Raw genomic sequence first — 21,651 nt, 5'->3', positions numbered from 1 at the left:
ATCTCAAAATGAACATTTGGGTGCATATTCATGTACAACCTCGATGAATAGTGGTGATTGATGGAGGATGTTGATATCGTTGTTGGAATCGATGACACCAACGAATGCATGTCAAATCCATAAATATTGTGAGGTCACAACTTCGAACCTAATCGTAGGGCACTTGTGCCCCCTTCTAATATATTGACCTCACAATTTTATTACACAATCCTTCCAAACCCAATGTGTACAATCAATGCTACCAAACATTCCGTTATACAAGATGATCATTTGAGGCTTCACGATCTCTAAGTATACAAAATTGAAACACATTGAACCTGGGAATCTCGAAAGTTGTGTTTACTCATGCAACATAGTTCTTAAACTCAACTAATTCACTAAAATTACAGCAGAAGACTTAAAACATACAAACATCACAAGCCAAGAGAACTTGTCTACAAACAATCATAACTAAATGTCGTTAGGATATATACCAGTATTCACGCTGGACAGCTCCAACTCTGTAACATCTCGTTTCTCGAGTTTCGGTTAATAAATGAAAAATGAGTTATTACAAGTCGGGCTAGTGTTGGGTAAATGGATATGAGTTATGGACTTGGGTTATGAAGGAAAGGAGGAAAGACCATGGGCTTAAGCCCATGATCAATAATTATATAAACCTTAACTACCCATTTATTACTCATTTCACACATATTCCATACACCACCAAAACACTCACTTAAGCTCTCTCTCTCTCTAGTTTCTCTCTCTAGCCGCAATCACCAAGAAACCGAGCATCAACCCGAGGTAATGATAGTATGATGTTGTAGATATCCAAACCCGTTAGATCTAGTCGCGAAACGACGAGCCGACACCGTTAAACCGTTTAAATCACGAGATCCGGGTGGAATCGGATATAAACCGAGCCTAAGATGAGCTTAGGGATCACCCTAGCTCAGATCTGGATCGAACGGGGCGAAAAACGGTGAAAAACAAGTCGAAACTCGTTTTTCCGGCGAAACTGCGTTTTTCCGGCGACGGCGCCGGAAAGCCGGCGCCGGAAAAGTATACGAGGTAAGGGAATGTGATATACATTTATTTATACATCTCATATCTCGTGTAAAGTTGTGTTTCTTTAATGTTTTGAGTTCGGTTGGATTCGTGTTTCGTTTATCTTTCTTTAATTTAAGTTTTGAGTCAAGTTTAATATATGTTTATGTGTTTTACATCTTTTGGTTTCTTGCATGTTAAACTTAATTCTTTCTCTCATTTCAAGCAAAGTTTATGCTCGTTTTACTCGTCAACGGTTACATGATTATTACACTTAGTGTTTTGATTTGTTTGCATGTAGATGGTGGCTTGAAAGTTAAGGGAAAGAAGGTCTAGAAGCTTCTCATCGTTACTTGGAGTTCAAGGAAGAAATCTATCAAGATCTAATATGAATAATCAAGAAATAATAAAAAAATCCGGAAATTCCTTCCTGGAAGGCGATGCGCCGCGCTAAGGCAAAGGCCAAGGCGGTCGCAGGGCACCTAGGGCTCCCTGGTCAGCGCATTTTGCAAGTTACAAAGCCCAGTTCGTTTAATATATAAAGGGTTATAACCTAGCCGATAGGGCAGTTTTTGGCAGCCGATTTCAAGAGGTTTTCCAAGGATTTGAAGGTGATTTTAAGCTAGGAACTAAGGAGGATCAAGAGAGCTTTCATCCGGGTGTTCGAGGATCAATTGCAAAGGGTTTTATCGCTCTAACTTTTGTTCCTTGTTCATTATTTTTGATGTCTTTCCTCTTTGTTTTTAATACTTGTTTAGGATTGTTTTTAATAATGATTCTAGGCTAGAATTCATGTCTACCTAGGTTTGATGAACATGTGTTGATTTGATTCTTGCTTTGGACAATTGATTTGATTATGGTTTCGTTATTTTAATAGTAAATGACTTGATTTTGCTTTCATGATGCATATGAATGTTTATTATCTTGATTGATTGTTAATTCTAGCTTCACATAGGTCTTATATCTCTTGATTGTGTTCTTTAGATTTAGGGTTTATGTTTAATCATTACTTGGTGTTTTGATTATTATGGTTGAATAGGCCTATTAGATCATAGAAGCTAGTTGACAGTTGGTTAGGTTTTAAATGTTTTGCTAAATTCCAATAGCTGTAAGGTGAGGAGTTGTTCGTGTGTCTTGGTCAATTGCATGCTAGGATAGATAGTGACAATATTCTTGCTTAGTGTGTTGATCCTTGTTCATGATGTCGTGTTTAGCCTATCAAGTTATCTAGGGTTTAGTGTTTCATAAGATTGCTTGCTTTAGATACTATTAATTAACCCTATTTGATAACCGTGAGGAAATCAATATAACTGATTGCTTAATAATCTAATAATCATTCTTTGGGATGTCGTTTGTTAGATGAATACGTTTAGAAATCATTTTCCATATCATGTTATTTGTCCATTGCTTGATGATTGTTAATGCATGGGATTCTTACCTAGGTAGATTCCTTCTCTGATTGGTTTTGATCTTGTGTTTAATTGCTTATTTCTTGTTTACTTGTTTATTTGCTTTCTTAGTTAAATCCAAGTTTAACCCCCCCCCCTTTAGACATTAATAATAAATAGTCGTGTCGTAAGTCGAGTCTAATTAGTTAATTAACGTAATTTATAGAGTCACGTGGGTTCGATATTCCGGACTTACTTAGCTTTAGTATAATTGACCGGTTTACTTGCCAGTGTTTTGTGTAGTTGAGTCTTAAGTCTAGTTTTTATTACTTGTTTAGTTTAGTTAATATTTAATTGACTGTTTCTAGCACATCAGAATGTCAGAGAATGTTTCTGACATTCTCTGACCTAACCCTAATTTGTTAACAGGAAGTTAACGAACTAGGGGTGATCGCTAGTTGATTCGTTAAAGGAAAACATAACGAACTAGCTTTAGTTCGTCTTCAATTCGTTAAGGGAAAAAGGATAACGAATCACCCTTGATTCGTTATAGCCAGTTCGTTAGAAGAGATAACTAATTAGATGGACTAATTCGTTATATGGACTGGTCCGTTATGGACTGATTCGTTAAGGAGTCCAGGGCGTTAAAGGGTTCAATTCACTATAGGAACCAGTTCGCTAAGATAAGCCAATTTGTTAAGAGCAATGTAATGAACTAGAAGTTTAACATAAGGACATAATGGTCCTTGAACTTAGAAAAAGAATGATTTATTACAAATAAGCCATTGAGCTTTTAACTTAGTAAATTAATTAATGATTCAAAATGCTAATGGAAAATGTGATAAGACAGTTAATAGAAATAAAATTTTTCCAAGCTGACCTGGCAGCTCGACCCCAGCCAGGGGCTCTGCCCCTTGGACCCTGCTAGTGGCTGCCGCCCCTAGATCCCGCTACCCCCAGACTCCCGTTCGTTGAGGGTTATAACTAGACTAGAAACGCGATGTGAGTAGTGATAGTTAATTGATATGCGTAATTGTTATACAGTTAGTCGAGCACAGCTAAGGAAAGGAATAACATTTAACAGTGAACGTAATCGAGTTCAGGTGAGTTTCTAGCCCCACTTCCTTATTATGTTCCGGGGCTGTGTGCATACTCGATGTGATAGTTAATACACTTACCTTAAATGGTAAGTGTATGCCTTGTACGATTTATGTATGATGATTGCTTGATGGTGTGTGAACGATCTTCGGATATTGCATATACCGTCAGGTGGAAGTTAAGGATATGATTGATATGTATGATGTATGAATGATGTATGTATGAATATATATGTATGAACAATGTACGTATGATATGTTGATGGTACGTGAACGCTCTTCGGAGATTGCACATATTGTCAAGGAAAGTATGTAAAGGACATGTATGTTATAGTAGTACGAATGTAGGGAACCGACCCTAATAATATCGGCAAATGAAGGGAACCGACCCTAATAGTATCGGTGAATGTAGGGAACCGACCCTAATAATATCGGCGAACGTAGGGAACCGACCCTAATAATATCGCAAAGGTTATAGGGCGGAATGCTCTTTAAAACGTATATGTATGAATGAAAGTATGTATGTAAGTACGAAAGAGAGAATGAAAGTACGTATGTAAGTAAGTATGTAAGTAAATATGAAGGTATGTACCTTCGGGTGCATATGTTAGTATGTGAATGTATTGTATGTCGCCTTATTAACTAGAACTCACTCAGCGTAGCTGACTTTTAGTATGCACGCAGGTGAGTAGAATGAGGCAACTTGCTTGATGGGAGGCACATGGCATGGATTTGAAGGCACTGACATCTCAATGAAGCGTTATGTTATGATATTTAAAAGACAATGTTTTATGTTTAAATAATTTGAATGTTCGTTAAGACAAGGATTGATGGTCATGTAATGTAATGGTTCGAATGTTTATAATATTCCGCAAATGTTTTTATTAACTCTGATATTTAGAACTATGTTAATGATTAAATCCAACGTTAAAGTGAGGCACCGGTAACGGGGCCTTACAAGTTGGTATCAGAGCAAAGTTCGAGTGATTTAAGCATCCTACATGCTTAGACTCGAACAGAGAATGGGATAAAAGTAAGAAAAGAAAGAAGATTCCAGTACGAGAATGCCATGTGTCACTCAAGCAAGCTAAGTAAAGGTAAAGTATGTGATTAAATTCACGTGTAAAGTAGAATGATGACTGGATGTTTGCGTAATTGTTAAATAAAGAATGTATAATGCTAGCTTAATGGCTAGGGATAGGAGTATGTGATGATATGAACTGTTTAAGTGTCTGACTGTTAGAAGTAGAACTGGCACAAATAGACTCATAAGAGGAAGTGTATAGGACACGGAAGGTAACGTGAGCAGCAAATCACAGCTGGCCATTGTTATTACCTGTTAGCCTTACTATCCTTGTACTAAATGGTTCCTTAAGTGATGACGTTTGTGTTACCTTATAGAATACGAATGGCTGGAGCTAAGAAAGCTGCTGGAAAAGGAGGGCGTACAGGACGTCGTCGTAGGCCACGTGTTGTCCGAGAACCGTCAGTTCCTTCGCAGCCACTAACAATGAAGGCGAAGGAAGTGCAGCTGGTCGAAATCTGAGTAACAACGAAGGAGTTCAACTGGATCCCCCAATTCAAACTATCATTGCTCAAGCGGTAGCAGCTGCTGTGAAAAACATGAATCCCGATAAGTCTGCTGGAGGCTGAGAAGGAACTGCTGACAGGGCGGAAGGTGATTGTAAGAAGGATGGTGAAGGGGAGAGGGAAGAATCGAGCGTGGTTAAATCGGTAAAGGTTGATGATAGGAAAAGGGGCCGTGGTGGATGCAACTATAACTCTTTCAAAGGCTGTGATCCACCAAAGCTAACTGTCTTGGGAGACGCAATCGCTACTCTCCAATGGATAACTGCGATGGACAAAATTATCCGAATTAGCGAATGTTGTCCCAACCAAGCTGTGGGGTATGCTACCCAATCATTCAGTGAGGAGGCGATGTACTGGTGGGAGACAGTTGAGCAGAGGAAGAGTCGAGAAGAGATCAAGGCCTTGAGATGGGGCGATCTGAAGGAGTTAGTGAGAAACGATTATGTGCTGATGTAGAGGTAGAGAAGGTTGAGATGAAGTTCTTGAGTCTGAAGGCGGGTAAGATGACGCACCGCGCATACCTCACTGAATTCAACCTTCTGTCAAGGTTGGTGCCAGATATGGTGAACACCGAGGCCAAGCGGATCAAATGCTACCTTAGGGGACTGCCACAGAATGTTCGCGTCTTGGTCAAGGCTGGTAGACCAGGTACTTTTGATTCTGCTGTGGGGCTCGCTGAAACGGTTTATGAGGACTTAACAGATAAGGTGGTTATGGAAGAGAAGAAAGAGAAGAAGTGGGTCGCGCCTGCCAAACAACCTGGAACTCAAATGTGGAACCCCAAGAACAAGCAACCGAGAGTGTGGGAAAAAGGTCATGTAGGACGTGCGGAAAGATGCACGCTGGGGAGTGCAAGTGGGGCACTGGGTCTGAGGTGTGCTGCAAGTGTGAGAAGTCCCATGGTGGGGAGTGTAGATCAGGGTCAAATGGCTGCTACAACTGTGGTAAGTTGGGACACTTTGCTCAAGATTGCTATGCGAATCAGCGTGTTATAAGTGCGGACAGACAGGTCACTTGGCGAGGACCTGTACGAGTGGTGAAGCTGGAGGGAGTGAGAAGAAAGATGTTGACCAAGCGAGGCCGAGAACGAGAGCCTACTTGCTGACCCAGGAACAAGCTAGGCAGATTCCTGATGTTGTGACGGGTATGTTCTTAGTAAACGGTATTTCTGCTTCAGTATTATTTGATTCGGGTGCGAATAGAAGTTTTGTAGCTACGACATTTAGTAAACTAGCTAAGATGAAATGTTGCCGAGTGTCTGAAACCTTCATAGTAGAAACCGCTAGTGACACCTCGGTGAAAGTAACAAAAATGGTTAAGGACTGTAAGATAGAATTAGAGGGGCACGAGTTTCCTGTTACGCTATATGTTATGACCTTAGGAGGGTTCAATGTAGTCTTGGGAATGGATTGGTTATCTGAATACGAAGCTCAGATAGTATGTAAGAGTAGAATAATAAAGCTAAAGTCTTTAGATGGTAGTGCGGTGACGGTTTATGGTGATAAGGAAAGTTCAGGGTTTAACGTCATTTCAATGATGAAAGCCGAAGGTTTGTTAAGGCGAGGGTGCGTGTAACATCCTAAAAATTTTAATGATGAATAAAGGAAGTTATGTTTAGTGATTTCGCGTAATTAATTAATATCGGGTAGGGAGCGGGTCTTGGACGTGGATTAATTGAGATGGGTTAAATGAGAATGGGATTTCAGGGATATAAATACCCCCAAAATCCCAAAATATCTTCATTTTCACCAAACTCCCTAACACCCCAAAACACACACACACCACACGCATACCGCCGCCGGCCGGCCGAGCCAAGGGAAGAGTCGGGCAGGTCCGAGAGAGAGCGATTAGTGTACTAGCAAGTAAACGAGATCCAAACAAGCCCAAAAAGGTATGATTCTTGATCTTTGAAGTTTAAAGATCCAAGCTTTTTTAGTGTATAAGCGACCGAAAATGGTCGGGAAGCGTAGTGGGTGATATTGAACCATAGCAAGGGTGTTAAAATCGCTCAAAATGCTGGAAAGAAACCGAACAGCGGCTGTCTGGGCAACTTCGCCTGCATCTGGGCAACTTCGCCTTCAAAGCGATGAACTTCGCCTGCAAGCTAAGTTCGCCTGATGACAACTTCGCCTAAAGCCAAGTTCGCCTGATGACAACTTCGCCTAAAAGCCAAGTTCGCCTGATGACAACTTCGCCTAAAGCCAAGTTCGCCTGATGACAACTTCGCCTAAAGCTAAGTTCGCCTAAGGTTTAACTTCGCCTAAAGCTAAGTTCGCCTAAGGTTTAACTTCGCCTAAAGCTAAGTTCGCCTAAGATTTAACTTCGCCTAAAGCCAAGTTCGATTAGGAAGTAAACTAAAAATCTAATGAAAAATGTGTTAAGACAGTTAATGGAAATAAAATTTTTCCAAGCTGACCTGGCAGCTCGACCCCAGCCAGGGGCTCTGCCCCTTGGACCCTGCTAGGGGCTGCCGCCCCTAGACCCCGCTGCCAGGGGCGCTGCCCCCGGACCCTCGTTCGTTGTGGGTCATATAAAGATAGACATACATTATGAGAAGTGATAGTTAATTGATACGTATACTTGTTATACAGTCAGCCGTGCACAACTGAAGAAAGGAATTACGATTAACGGTGAACGTAACCGTGTTCAGGTGAGTTTCTAGCCCCATTCCTTGTTATGTTTTCGGGGCTGTGTGCATACTTGATGTGTTGTTAATACATTTATCCTAAGTGATAAGTATAAGCCCTATGTGATATATGTGTTATGTAAGAATGATTGCTTGATGGTACGTGAACGATCTTCGGATATTGCACGTACTGTCAGGTTGTAATGCTATGTATAAGGTAAGTATAATATGAATGCTTATGCGTATGAACGTGATAGAGATAATAAAAGAAGGAAATAATGATGTATGGTCGTATGGTTACGAAAAGGGTACCGAGCCCTAATAATACTCGAGGTATGATGTATGGTTGTATGGTTACGAAAAGGGTACCGAGCCCTAAAAATACTCGGGGTATAATGTATGGAACGAAGAGGGAATCGAACCCTACTAATATTCGAAAACTAGGGACCAGACCCTTATAATATCTGTGATGTTAGGGACCAGACCCTTATAATATCTGTGATGTTAGGGAATCGAACCCTTCTAATATTCGAAACTAGGGACCAGACCCTTATAATATCTGTGATGGTAGGGACCAGACCCTTATAATATCTGTGATGTTAGGGAATCGAACCCTTCTAATATTCGAAAACTAGGGACCAGACCCTTATAATATCTGTGAGGTTATAGGGCGAAAGGCTCTTTAAAAAGTATGATTATGTATGTAAAGAAAGTATGAAGGTAAAAATAAAAGTAAAAGCACTTAAGTGTGTATGAAAGAAAGTTAGGAGGTTAAGTATGAAATGTAAAGAATGTATTGTATGATTATGTGATTAACTAGAACTCACTCAGCGTAGCTGACTTTTAGTATGCACGCAAGTGAGTAGGATGAGACAGCTGGCTTGAGCGGGGACACATGGCAGAAGAATAAGAGCCTGGCATCTGAAGACTTATGATGTTTTAATTTTAATGCTTTAATGTTGAAAGACAATGGATGTTTTGAGACAAGTTATGAATTATGTAATGTTTTATGAAAGTTTTATATTCCGCGTAAATGTTTTAATTAACTCTGATATTTAGAACTGTGTTTATGAGTAAATCCAACACGAAAGTAGGGCTACCGGTAACGGGGCCTTACAGTGCGGTGCCTACCTGGCGTATGTTGTCAACGCTACAGCCGAGACGAAATAAATGAAAGATGTTCCTATCGTGTGCGACTACCCAGAAGTATTCCTTGAGGATCTTCCGGGGTTGCCACCGGAGCGAGAGATAGAATTCCAGATAGATTTAATACCAGGAGCACAGCCTGTCGCGAAAGCACCTTACCGACTAGCACCGTCTGAGATGAAAGAATTGATGTCCCAACTACAAGAACTCCTCGACAAAGGTTTTATAAGACCAAGCGTTTCCCCTTGGGGGGCGCCAGTATTGTTCGTGAAGAAGAATGATGGAAGTATGAGAATGTGCATAGACTATCGCGAGTTGAACAAGCTTACGGTAAAGAATAGATATCCTTTGCCAAGGATTGGCGATCTGTTTGACCAACTGCAAGGGTCAAGTTGTTTCTCACGAATAGATCTCAGATAAGGCTATCATCAGTTGAAAGTGAAAGAGGCAGACATCCCTAAAACAGCGTTTCAGACGCGGTATGGACACTATGAGTTCCTTGTAATGTCATTAGGTCTAACGAATACTCCCGCGGCATTTATGGACATGATGAATAGGGTGTGTCGGCCAATGTTGGATAAGTCAGTTATCGTCTTCATCGATGATATATTGATTTATTCCAGAAGCGAGTCTGATCATGCTGAGCATCTGAGAGAGGTATTTTAGACTCTGAAGAAAGAGAAGTTGTACGCTAAGTTTTCGAAATGCGCGTTCTGGTTGTAAGAAGTGCAATTTCTAGGTCATGTGATTAATCCTGAAGGAATTATGGGTGGACCAAGCTAAGATTGAAGCGATAACCAATTGGAAGACTCCGCAGAACCCGACTGATATACGAAGCTTCTTAGGGTTAGCTGGCTACTATAGGAGATTCATCGAAGGTTTCTCCAAGATAGCCGCACCGTTGACCGGTATGACTCGAAATTCGATAGTATTCAGTTGGGGTATGTTTCAAGAAGAGGCTTTTCAGGAGTTAAAGAATAAACTCACGCAAGCTCCAATTCTTGCTTTACCCGATGGTGACGAGGATTAGGTTGTTTGTATTGATGCTTCGCATTGTGGATTAGGTTGCGTGTTGATGAAACGAGGAAAGATGATAGCTTACGCGTCAAGACAGTTGAAAGTCCATGAGAGTACTTATCCGACGCATGATTTGGAGCTAGCAGCAGTAGTGCATGCTCTCAAGATATGGAGACACTATCTGTATGGTACTAAGTGTACCATTTACACAGATCATAAGAGTTTAAAGTACTTTTTCGAGCAGAAGGAATTGAACATGAGGCAGAGAAGATGGTAAGAATTGATAAAGGACTACGACTGTGATATTAAGTACTACCCTGGTAAAGTTAACGTGGTCGCTGATGCACTAAGCCGTAAGAATGAGGAAGTCATTGCAACAGTAAAGTCATATCAGCTAATTATGAACTTAAGCTTATTTGAAGAAATCATCAAGGTGCAGTCAGAAGTGCTGGTTGATGAAGGGCTAGTAAAGAAAGAAAGGATTTTCGGTCAACAAGACGAGTTGATGGAAAAAACGCATGGTGTTAAGACTAGGTTTGACCGTATGTGGATTCCACGCCATGGAGATCTCAAAGGTCGAATCTTAGATGAAGCTCATAAGTCAAGGTATTCGATTCATCCAGGAACTACGAAGATGTACCAAGATTTGAAAAGAGACTATTGGTGGCCTGGAATGAAGAATGACGTGGTAGATTATGTCAGTAAGTGCTTAACTTGTTTACAAGACAAGGCAGAGCATCAGAAGCCTTATGGGAAGATGCAACCTTTGGAGATACGAGAATGGAAATGGGAACACATCACCATGGATTTCATAATTAAGCTACCTCGTACAGCTAAGCATCATAATACCATCTGGGTGGTTGTGGACCGTTTGACCAAGAGTGTTCACTTTCTGCCTATACGAGAGGCTAATTGTGAAAATCAAGTAAAGTAATTATGTAATTACATTATAGAGTACATAATTACTCTATAATGTAATCACATAATTACTCTACTTGTTTTTTTGTGTAATCAGTCTTAAATCAAATAATGTGAATCCCCTTTCACGCCTTTCGCTACCATAGTTTCTTTTACTTTTACTTCTTTTTACTAAATTAGATGAATTAGTTTATCTAACTTGGGAAAAGTTAACGTACAAATGAAATTAACTTGCTAATTGTGAGAATCAAGTAGAGAATTATGTAATTATATTATATAGTAATTATGTAATTACAGAGTAATTACTCTATGATGTAATTACATAATTACCCTACTTGATGTTCATAATTAACACATTATTTCATTTGTATTTGATCCAAACATTATTTAACTAATACTTTAATATTCCAATTCTTAGTAGACGCCAAAGTTTTTTTATGAATTAACTAGTTTTAGAGCCCGTGTAAAACACGGGATGATCTAAATAATTAAGTTACAAATAAAACAATACATAATGTATATAGAAAAATATATTACATCTATACTTGTTTCATTATACATAAATTGATTTTATTTATATCACAAAATGATTTTTCCCAAAAAAAAAGAACTTAAAATTAAAAAAAAAATGTGCATGCCAAAACATACCCAAGAACACTCCATTGATTGAAAATTTATTCTCAGTATCATATATGTATAATTGAAATAAATTTGGTTATGAATCAATTTCTAAAAATACTTCTCATATAATAATAGTTTGAGCTACACTATGAAAAATATTTTGATAAGTTTGAAGGGCTTCTCGACTTTTTCAATTGACAAAAAAAAAATAACATGTTAACCCGTTCAATTATGTGAATGTTTTGCTTCATCTGAGCATAATTTTGTACGACATGCTACACATACAACATTCAGATCACTATTTAACGATATGTCAATGCTGACACAAATGTTTCTAATTAGATAAAAGTTGAAGCATTGATAGGACTGGTTTCTTAAATTTTAATAGTCATGAGAAAAATACTCAAATGTGAAAAATCTCGAACCTTTTGACTATTTCAAAATTTCTCTTAAAATTAAATTCGAAACCTAATCACATTTAAAATTCTAACTTTCATTTGTTTTACATTTTCAAGTCAAAACTTTGAACCTGTAACAAGTTTGACGATACCTATATGCATTCTCAAAATTTTAAAAATATTCTGAGTAACCATTTTTTACCCGTAAAAAATTTGAGTCAAATGTAGTTAATTTGTACCAAATGATCTATTTACCAACTTTTAACTCATAACAATCAAATTTAAGTTCCACAAAAAAACCCAAAGTAATCTTTGATAAAAACACCCAAGAAACTAAATATGATAAACTTTATTATATTTGAAAGTGATTGGTATATATTATCCTTACAATTTAACACATATATGTATAGTTTATTAAATTAACCGAAAATATAAATAGATAGATTTAAACCATATATTTACAATTTAAAAATTATAAATTTATGACAATGTAAAAAAAAACAAATAGGTAAATGGATTTTTTTTATTCATTTTTGACTGGATATTATTAAAAATAAAAGGATCAAATTACAATAAAGAGTCAGGTAAGCGGGCAACAAACTGCGCCGCCACCCCCCTTTTGAATGGAAAAACCGATCCTATTAAAAACAAAATTATCGTTCTTCGGCGTCGATGAGTTACTGTGCACGACCCGCTGAACTCTTTTTAGAAACGTAGCGGCATCGGGGGCAAGAGACCCAAATGTGTTAAAAGCAAAAGGAATGAAGGCGAATTTTTTAATGGATTCACATTAAAAAGTGGATCAATTTTTATGCATATATTTATAATTTAATGATTAAAAAAATTACTTCGTAAATTGAAAGCATAGTAGAGTTTTTTTTTACAATCTTCAATAATATACATAGTATAATAAGTTAACGATGACATTTAAAATGATATTCTTTTCAATATTTAACAAACACAATTTGTTGTTGATTTTTGGATTTTAACAAGTATGTTGTGAAATATATTCTAACAATGTATAATTGTATAATATGTAAATATGTATTTTATAACAGTGTATAGATATAATATAAATATAGTTTAAAGAAAATTGAATAATTTAATCATGTTATGAATATAATGTAAATAGAGTATAAAAGAAAAGTGAATAATTATTGATCTATGACATATATTAGTTTTGAAGGGAAAAAAATTATAAGGATTAACCACAAACTAACATGTGTCCACAATTATTTTACTTTATTATTGATCTATGACATATATTAGTTTTGGAGTAAAAAAAATTGTGAGTATTAATTACAAACTTACATGTATCAACAATTATTTTAGTTTATTAGAATAGATAGATAAAAGTACCGTATAGTATTATCTATTACTTGTAATTGTTTACAAGAATAGATAAAAACATAAGAATAAAAGAAACGTTATTTAAATAATTAAACATAATAAATATTACTTTCACATTAGAAAAATAACTACTATGAGTAGTATCGATGAACACGATGACATAAACATTGAATAACCTTGAAAACAATTATAAAACCTTAACGAGTAGTATATCTGTGTGACCGCAAATGATGATTGGGAGTGGGACCAAAGGCCAAAGCAGCAACAAGAATGTCGGTCGCCAATTGGTCCATGTTGAACCAATTTTGCGGCATAATTTGTTGATCACACTACGCTGGTTGTTAAACGACATAAACTAATGACAAAAATGGAGAATTTATCTATTAATTTAATATATATTTTTTCTAAAACACATAAATAAATAAACGCATATATTTTTCATTCAGAAAATACATAAATAATTTCATTAAAAAATAAATAAAAAAACTATTCCCAATTAAATCGGCTTTAGATTCGATTTTACTTGTAGTGTGTCCTTATCGTGAATATTAATTTGTTATATTTTACAATTTCCAATAGGTTTGGTGCACTTTAAGATCTTTTTATCTTCTCTCTTACATAAAATAGTTGAAAACTCGTCGCCAAAAACCTGATATTCGATGATTCTCAAGATCCAAGTCTTCGAAAACATATGCTCAAACCTTTGTTAACGCAACTCTTTTTCGTAGCTCTATGGTCATGACTTTATCCTAATTCACAGTTTAGAAATATAATTTAGATGCTCCATAGAGTGATGTTTTTGGAGAAAAAAATGTAAAAATTTGATAGAAATATAAGAATAGAGAGTGTGTGTTCGGTGTAAAAAATTGGAAAGGAGTGTGATAATTTACAGGGTTAAATACTTTGTTTTTTTTAAATTAACGGTAATAAGATCGTTGTCAAATGTCAAATCTCACAAATCATCGGGTTCGTGAAGTAAAAACTGAAATTGATGACCCTACTTGAGGGAATGGCGATAGTGTTGCCGACCAACCCGCATCAACCGAACCCGGATACCATAATAATAAAAAGTTATAACCGAACACTATTCATTTTTGAGAAATTTAACTTCCCAAATCCTGCTTGAATCTTTATCTTTTATAAGCTAAGCTCTAGCTTAAACTTTTATCTTGGTTAAGACATTTAAGCAAGAGGACACAATTATTACTATAATTACTATTAAGTCTATAATATAAACAAGAATTTTAGTCGGCAGTACCGAATTGTTCGATAAATTTTGTTTTTTAGTTTAGCTAATTACCATAATAAACGTAATGGGAACTGATCAAACATCATTTTATTTTAGTTCCGGTAATAAAACTTGCGTTTGATCAGTTCCCATAACAAAATCTGAAAAAACTGATCGAGTTCGCACAAACTCGCAATCTTATTTAAAGGCCATGAGCGACAACGCTCGGGTTTTACCAATGCTCAAGTTTACCGACAACCCCCCCCCCCCACCCACAAGAAAAAATAAATAAATAAATAAATTGGTCGTTGGTCCACCTCAATTTTTATAATTTTTTTCGTTTTTTAGTTCCGTTACCGTAATGTACGTAATCAAAACCGACCATATTCGTGTCAAGTTACCGCCTCGTTGCTCGGGACCACAACGTTTGTGTATTATCACCGTCCGGGATTGCCAACCAAATAAACATCGTCTTAAATATTTTGTTTTCTTATATGTTAATTTGACGAATTAATTTTTTGGGTTTTAACGCTCAAATTTTTCCAATTATGTTTATATCGTAACGAATGCAACCGATATTGATCGAATGTGTGTCGACTCATCGTCGTAACACTCAGGTTTTACTAACGCCCGTGTTTCAATGCTGGGGTTTTGCTAGCTAGCGCCGGGTAGAAAAACTTATAATAATTACAAAATTTGGTGCCGCTAAGTGCCGATTGGCCACTTTTCTTGAATTTGTTTTTCTTTTTAATTCCAGTATCGTGACGAATATAACAGAAACCAAACGAATTCGCGTAGACTCACAGTTTCAATGACTGGGACTGACAACATTCTTGTTTTACCAACGCGCGATTTTACCAACCAACGCCATCCCATCGGTCCATCTCATTTTTTAGTTTTTATTCCCGTTTTTTACCTACAACGAAAGTAACCGAAACCGGCCAAACTCATGTCGAGTTACCGCTTCAAAGCCCAAGATTGATAACGTTTGGGTTTTACCACTCCCATGGTTTACCAACCAAAGAAACGACGAATATTTAATATTTATATGCAAATATTTTTATATGTTAATTTGACGAATTAAATTTTCAGGTTTTAACCCTCAAGTTTTGTCGACGGTTTATATATCGTAACGAGCGTGACCGATAATTTCTGAATTCGCGTCGACTCAATATCTTAACGCTCGGGTTTTACCAACACCAAGGTTTTTAACATTGGGGTTTCACAATGTTTTTTTTACTTCAAGTACCGTAACAAAAATCGACTGAATGCCAGTATATTTTTTTTGTTTTAGTTCATGTATCATAACGGATGTCATGGAAACCGACCAAATTCGCGTAGACTCATTAAATTTTGTTTTAATTCTGGTACTTTAACGAACGTAAGGAAAACCTATGAATGCCAATTTTGTTTTTATTTTAGTTCTGGTACCGTAACCAATGTGATGGAAATCAACCGAATTTGCGTAGACTCATTGTATCAACTTCCGACGATCAACAATGCTCGAATCTTTCCAACGCCCAAGTGTTACTGACTTACGCCACTCAATTGATCCACCTTGAATTTTATATGTTTTTGTTATATTTTTGGTTTTAGTTCCGTTATCATAATACATATAACCAAAACCAACCGAATTTGCGTCGACTTACCGCCTCAATGCCCATCAACGACAACGTTTGGGTTTATCAACGCCCAAGTTTTACCAACCCACCCGACGCAACGCGCCGATTAAACACTAATTTTGAACGATGCAGATATCCAATGATGACTAAAAAAAGGTCGAACGTAAAACATTAGAAAAGAATAGAACAATTCACATGAAAAACCTTTGCTACAAGCTCAACTCACTCGTTCCTTCTTTGTCCTCACAACATGATAAGGTATTTGATCACTCTCCCAGTTTATCAACAGTATAAAAATGCATATTCTCTTCTTTATTTATATCTTCTTCTATACTTGTTTTCAAAGTCAAAATGAATCATTAATATGAAAAAGGTCCATGTTGATATAATTAGGTTTTTGAAATAATTCAAGAACCAAAACATAATTCTCAAAATAGTTCATTTATAGAATGTGTTTTCAAGTTTGTCCCCTTAAATTCAAGTTTCAAATTTTGTCCCTTTGGTATCTCGTCGCCGGCGACATGTTAGCGAACACTGACGATGTGTTAACATAACATAGGGTTGACGATGCGTTATGTTGCTAACATAGGGTAGCAGCGATGCATTAATGTTTATAGCAGGGGTTCCACGATTCGTTAGTGGACAACGCATCGCTGCTACCCTATGTTATGTTAACACATCGTAGGTGTTCGCTAACATGTCACCGGCGATGAGATACGTTTATGTTGCTAACAAAGGGCAGCAGCGATGCATTATCAGCTAACGCATCGTGGAACCCCTGCTTTAAACATTAACGCATTGCTGCTAACCTATGTTAACAACATAACGCAACGTCAACCCTATGTTATGTCAACACATCGTCGGTTTTCGCTAACATGTCGCTGGCGACGAGATACCAAAGGGACAAAGTTGGAAACTTAAATTTAGAGAGACAAAATTGGAACCACATTCTATAAATTGGCTATTTTGGAAATTTTCCCTTACATTTATAAGCGTCTCTTTACATTCAAAGATATTTACCAAAAGGTTTATCAAAATCTAATATACTCTCCAACTATACTAGAAAGAAATCACTAGTCTACTATCTCTTCAGAAATCCTTTTTAAGGTATGTTATCTTACTTTTCTAATAAAGGAAAATACTAGTTGCCACATATTAGTCCCATATTAATTTCTCATCATCTTTTTCCTTCTAAAATTATAATCTTTTGGGTTAAATTAATTTGGTATATAGAATATCAAGTAAAAATACAAAAGCACATGTAAAAAAATATTTTAAACGGTTAATTAATTTTTTCATGCCAAGGTTATGAAAAATATGTTACTTTCTTTTTAGAAAGGTTATCGATAATAGATTAATTAAAATAATTAGTTGAGTAAAAATGCCCATAAATACACACACAAGAGGAGAAAAAAAGGTTTCTATCTTTCATTTTTCTATATTTACAGTCCGTTAATTATAAAATACTTTATAGAAATTTCTAATGTTTGTTTTGTTTTAAAATGACCCTAAAATTATATCGAAAGTAAGATTTTGAAACCCACTAATTTCTTTCTATCAATAAATTTATATTTCCATCTATGTAAGAAATTAAAATTAAAAAATTTCATCTAGATAAAAAACAAAACAAAATTTCCTATAATTTTTTTTAAACGACTTAATATTTATACACTGTGGGGTTTGAACCCATGATTTCTTATTGAACACCCTAACCACCTTAACACCTCACTAAAGTGAAAATGGCAACATTTCCTATTATTATTATTGGTAGCTTTAATATATTTTGAACGAGGGAAAACATATGTGAGTAAATTATGGAACTAATTCATTATTAGTGAAGTTTTTATAAAATAGGGAATAGTTTAGGGTGTTGTGAGTGAAAGAGTGGAAAAATATTGTTATTTTTTAATATATTTAAAAAGCTTTTGTAGCACCCTATAAGTTTTTTAATATTTTTTAAAAAAATTTATAACTAAAGGAAAACAAAAATTCATACCAAACTTATCCACCAATCAATATTATAGTTAACTTTAATAGATAATTTTATCTTAGGTTCAATGCAAATTTTGGATGGATCCGTTGCCTACATACATCTATGTTATTGTGTAACACAATCGATATTCTTCTATACTCATCTTCATAAACAAGTTAATATTAAAATTTTACTTAAAAAGATTTTTCTAAATTTGTTAATTTTATACATTAAACATCTTATTGTTTGTAATATATATCTTTATATTTAATTTTGTTTCTTTCTTTCAAATAACACATTTTATTTATTTTAACATTTGACAAATCTTGAGTATTACTCGGGTTCTAAAGCTAGTATATGAATATAATTATATTGCTAATAATTAGGGTTATTGAAAGTTAAACCAATCTCATCTATCTATACTAAAACAATAGAGTTTGTGTCAACATGGCCTCTTCATATTGGTCTATTATTCATTTTTCCATTTATATCTAGCACTTTTCTATTTTTCATCTCAATAAAATAATTTAAAAATAAAATAAAATACTAGACAACCATTTGTATTAAATTTGTATTCATTTCAATTAATTCTAATATATTATTCTGCATTCATTATAAGGAAAGTATTTGACCATAATAACCCAAATCAATTAGGTATGTTTTAAGGTATGTTTTATTTAATACAAATACTTTTTATTAAATAAACCAAGTTTAAGGTATGTTTTATTTATTTTTTGAAATTCAAATAATAATACACTTATGTTAACATTAATTTTGTTACACTTCGTATTTTCTTTTATTTATTTACACCGTATAAAATTAAAACAATATAACATTAACAATAATTTTGTTAGTGTATATGTATAAAACGTTGATGTATTCATAAACATGTTGACTTTTAGATGTATATAACATCTCAATAACATGTCAATGATTTTATTATCTTATGTGTACATAACATGTCAATAGATCTAACGTTACTTATGTTAAACATACTTCCTGATTTAAAATATAATTTTATTAGCTTTATTAGTATATAATCATGTTGTATTCATAAACATGGTAACTTTAAGATTTCAATGTAACCGTTTATTTTAAGCATTTTATTAATCAAATTGATTTCCAATGATGTTTACATTAAAATTGTTTGACTATTCCTTCAATTGTTATTTTGTATAAATAGTATTATGCTGAAATTTAGAACATTTACATTTATATGAGATATTTTATTTTAAAATTTTGAATTATATAAAATAGACAGGTGATTTCATCAGGAACATTTTTGTTCATATCGATCACGTAAGCATTATCTTTTCTTTGTAATCGAACAAGAACTCAGTCTTCTGGTATGATGATACCAGGTTTTAGGATTAAACACTCTTTGTTAGTGAAATGGGTTGAAAAACCTTTATCACAAATCTACGAGACGCTGAGCAGATCGTGTTTCAACTTAGGAACAAAATTTATGTTTTCAAATTTCAGAACACCATTACTTACAAGTACCCTTATGAGTAATCTTCCCCTTCTTTCCTCCCGCAAAGGAAACATATCCACCGTTAAAGATTTGAATGTCGTGCAGTTGGGAGATGTCTCCTGTCATGTGCTTGGAACAGCCACTATCAATATACCAAGGTCTGATGATATTCCTCCACAGTTGTTCCTGCACGATGTGCGAGATTAGTTAGTTTTTGGTACCCATTCTATAGTAATACTGGGTAAACCTGATTTATCTAAGCTTGTCATGGGTTGCCATGACATGTCTTCCCGATTATCTAAGATCGAACATGATTTCTTGGTCACCGAAGATTTAGGCGGCCATTCATATCTTGTTTTAAAAACTTTGTTATTTGAATGAATGAATGACTTAGTCTCTGGTTTGCGAGAGGAAGGCACAATTGATTTTGACTTCTGAACTTGTTTTGGTCCAGAAACCAACATGGTTCTTGAAACTGAAGCAGAGTTTCTATCACGCTTCTGAACAATGTTAGGCTTGGTCTGATGAGAGCTTAACCTATCAGCCTTGTTTCTTTTCCAATCACCGTCAGAGGGATTTGCCTCATGATACCTAGATTTATTTTGAGGGGTATTTCGAGGCATATTCCTCTGATAATATCCATAATATGAGACATATGGACGTTGTGGACAATTGCTAGCAATATGACCAGGGGCGCCACAGTTAAAGCATGTTTAATGTTTAACATAAAATTCATTACAGACAACTCCTGGTCTTGATCTGTTATGAGAGCTAGTTTGCCTTGCTTGGTACCTAACATCAGAATTATTTATAAATTTATTTCAATTGTGAACATTTGAACTTCCTTATTTAACAAACTTAGGTGATGAATATTTATAAGAACACTTATTTTTATCAAAATATTCAAAAGCACATCACCATATTTCAAAGTTTTAGAAGAATCAACCACACAATTGTTTTTGCTCTTAAAAACAGAGCCGACACAAACATTTGAAGCAATAGAATTCAAAACAGGCAAATTTAAAGAAGAATTAGAGTTAATGTCTTTATTATTCAAAATAGATAAGTCATCATCCTCATCAGTCCAATCCTCAACAATTACTTCATCTGCACGTGAAATAAACACATTAGTATCATTAACCCTCGAGATTGATTCAATAGCATTTACTGAACCAAGATCATTTTTTCCATTTTCAGCTGATTTACCATACTGCATATTTTTGACATTTTCTTCCTGCTCTTTGGTAAGAGGAAGTCCAGTGTAGTTGTCGTTATATGGAGGAGGAGGAACATTGTACCCTATACCCTGGACAGAGTTTTCTTTCCACCATAATTCAATTATAGAATTAACAACACTGGAACCGTCGAATTTTTTAAAATTGAATTCAGCCTGTTCAAATTTATTAGTTAACTTAGCGATTTCTAACTTAGAGGCTTCCAATTCAGCAATCAAATCAGCAACTTTCTGTTTGGCATCTATGTGGTGACAACACTTTATGCTAAAATCATATTTAAGTTTAGAGAAATCCTTTTGAAGTGCCTCAAGTTTTTCTTTTAAAGCTTTTTCGAATTTCTTAAGAGTGAAATTTTCATATTTTATTCCTTCCATTTCTCTATTCAAGTTACTATTGTGAGATTTATATAAATTTACCTTATTGATACAAGATTGAGAACATAGTTCAGAACTTACGTGAAAGCCATGAAAGCAAATTGAAGTTCCTTAACTTGTTCCTCATCAACATTATCTTCTTCAGCAACCTTAATTCGGGCAAAGTTTGCAGTCTGATTATTGATGCTGCAAGCTGCCATCTGATCATTCCAAGAGAACTATTGAGCTACCAAACCCCATTCACCTTCATTGCCCACAGGAACTAGTGCCCTTTCTCTGTTTCCCTCCTTTGTTGGATTAGTGCATTCAAGATCGAAGTGATATGGCTTGTGACAGTTGTAGCAACTCAAAGTGTCTTTTTTAAATCTCACCTTCTGATTAGCTGGCACATTCCAGTTGTTTCTGCATGTTCTCTTTGTAAATTTCTTCTCACGAAACACTGCCATGCCTATTTTCCAAGAGAGATCCATTTCCTCCACATCGTCAGGATGGATTTGATCAAACTCAGCAGCTACAACTAGTTGAACCAGATCTCCATCAAGAAAGGTGTTGTATCTATTTATGAA

The sequence above is a fragment of the Bidens hawaiensis genome, unplaced genomic scaffold (genome assembly GCF_021521415.1).
Source record: "Bidens hawaiensis isolate Kalapana, Puna unplaced genomic scaffold, B.hawaiensis_p1.1 tig00003752_1, whole genome shotgun sequence".
Classification (NCBI taxonomy): Eukaryota; Viridiplantae; Streptophyta; class Magnoliopsida; order Asterales; family Asteraceae; genus Bidens; species Bidens hawaiensis.
Note: the sequence above shows the minus strand (reverse complement) of the source record.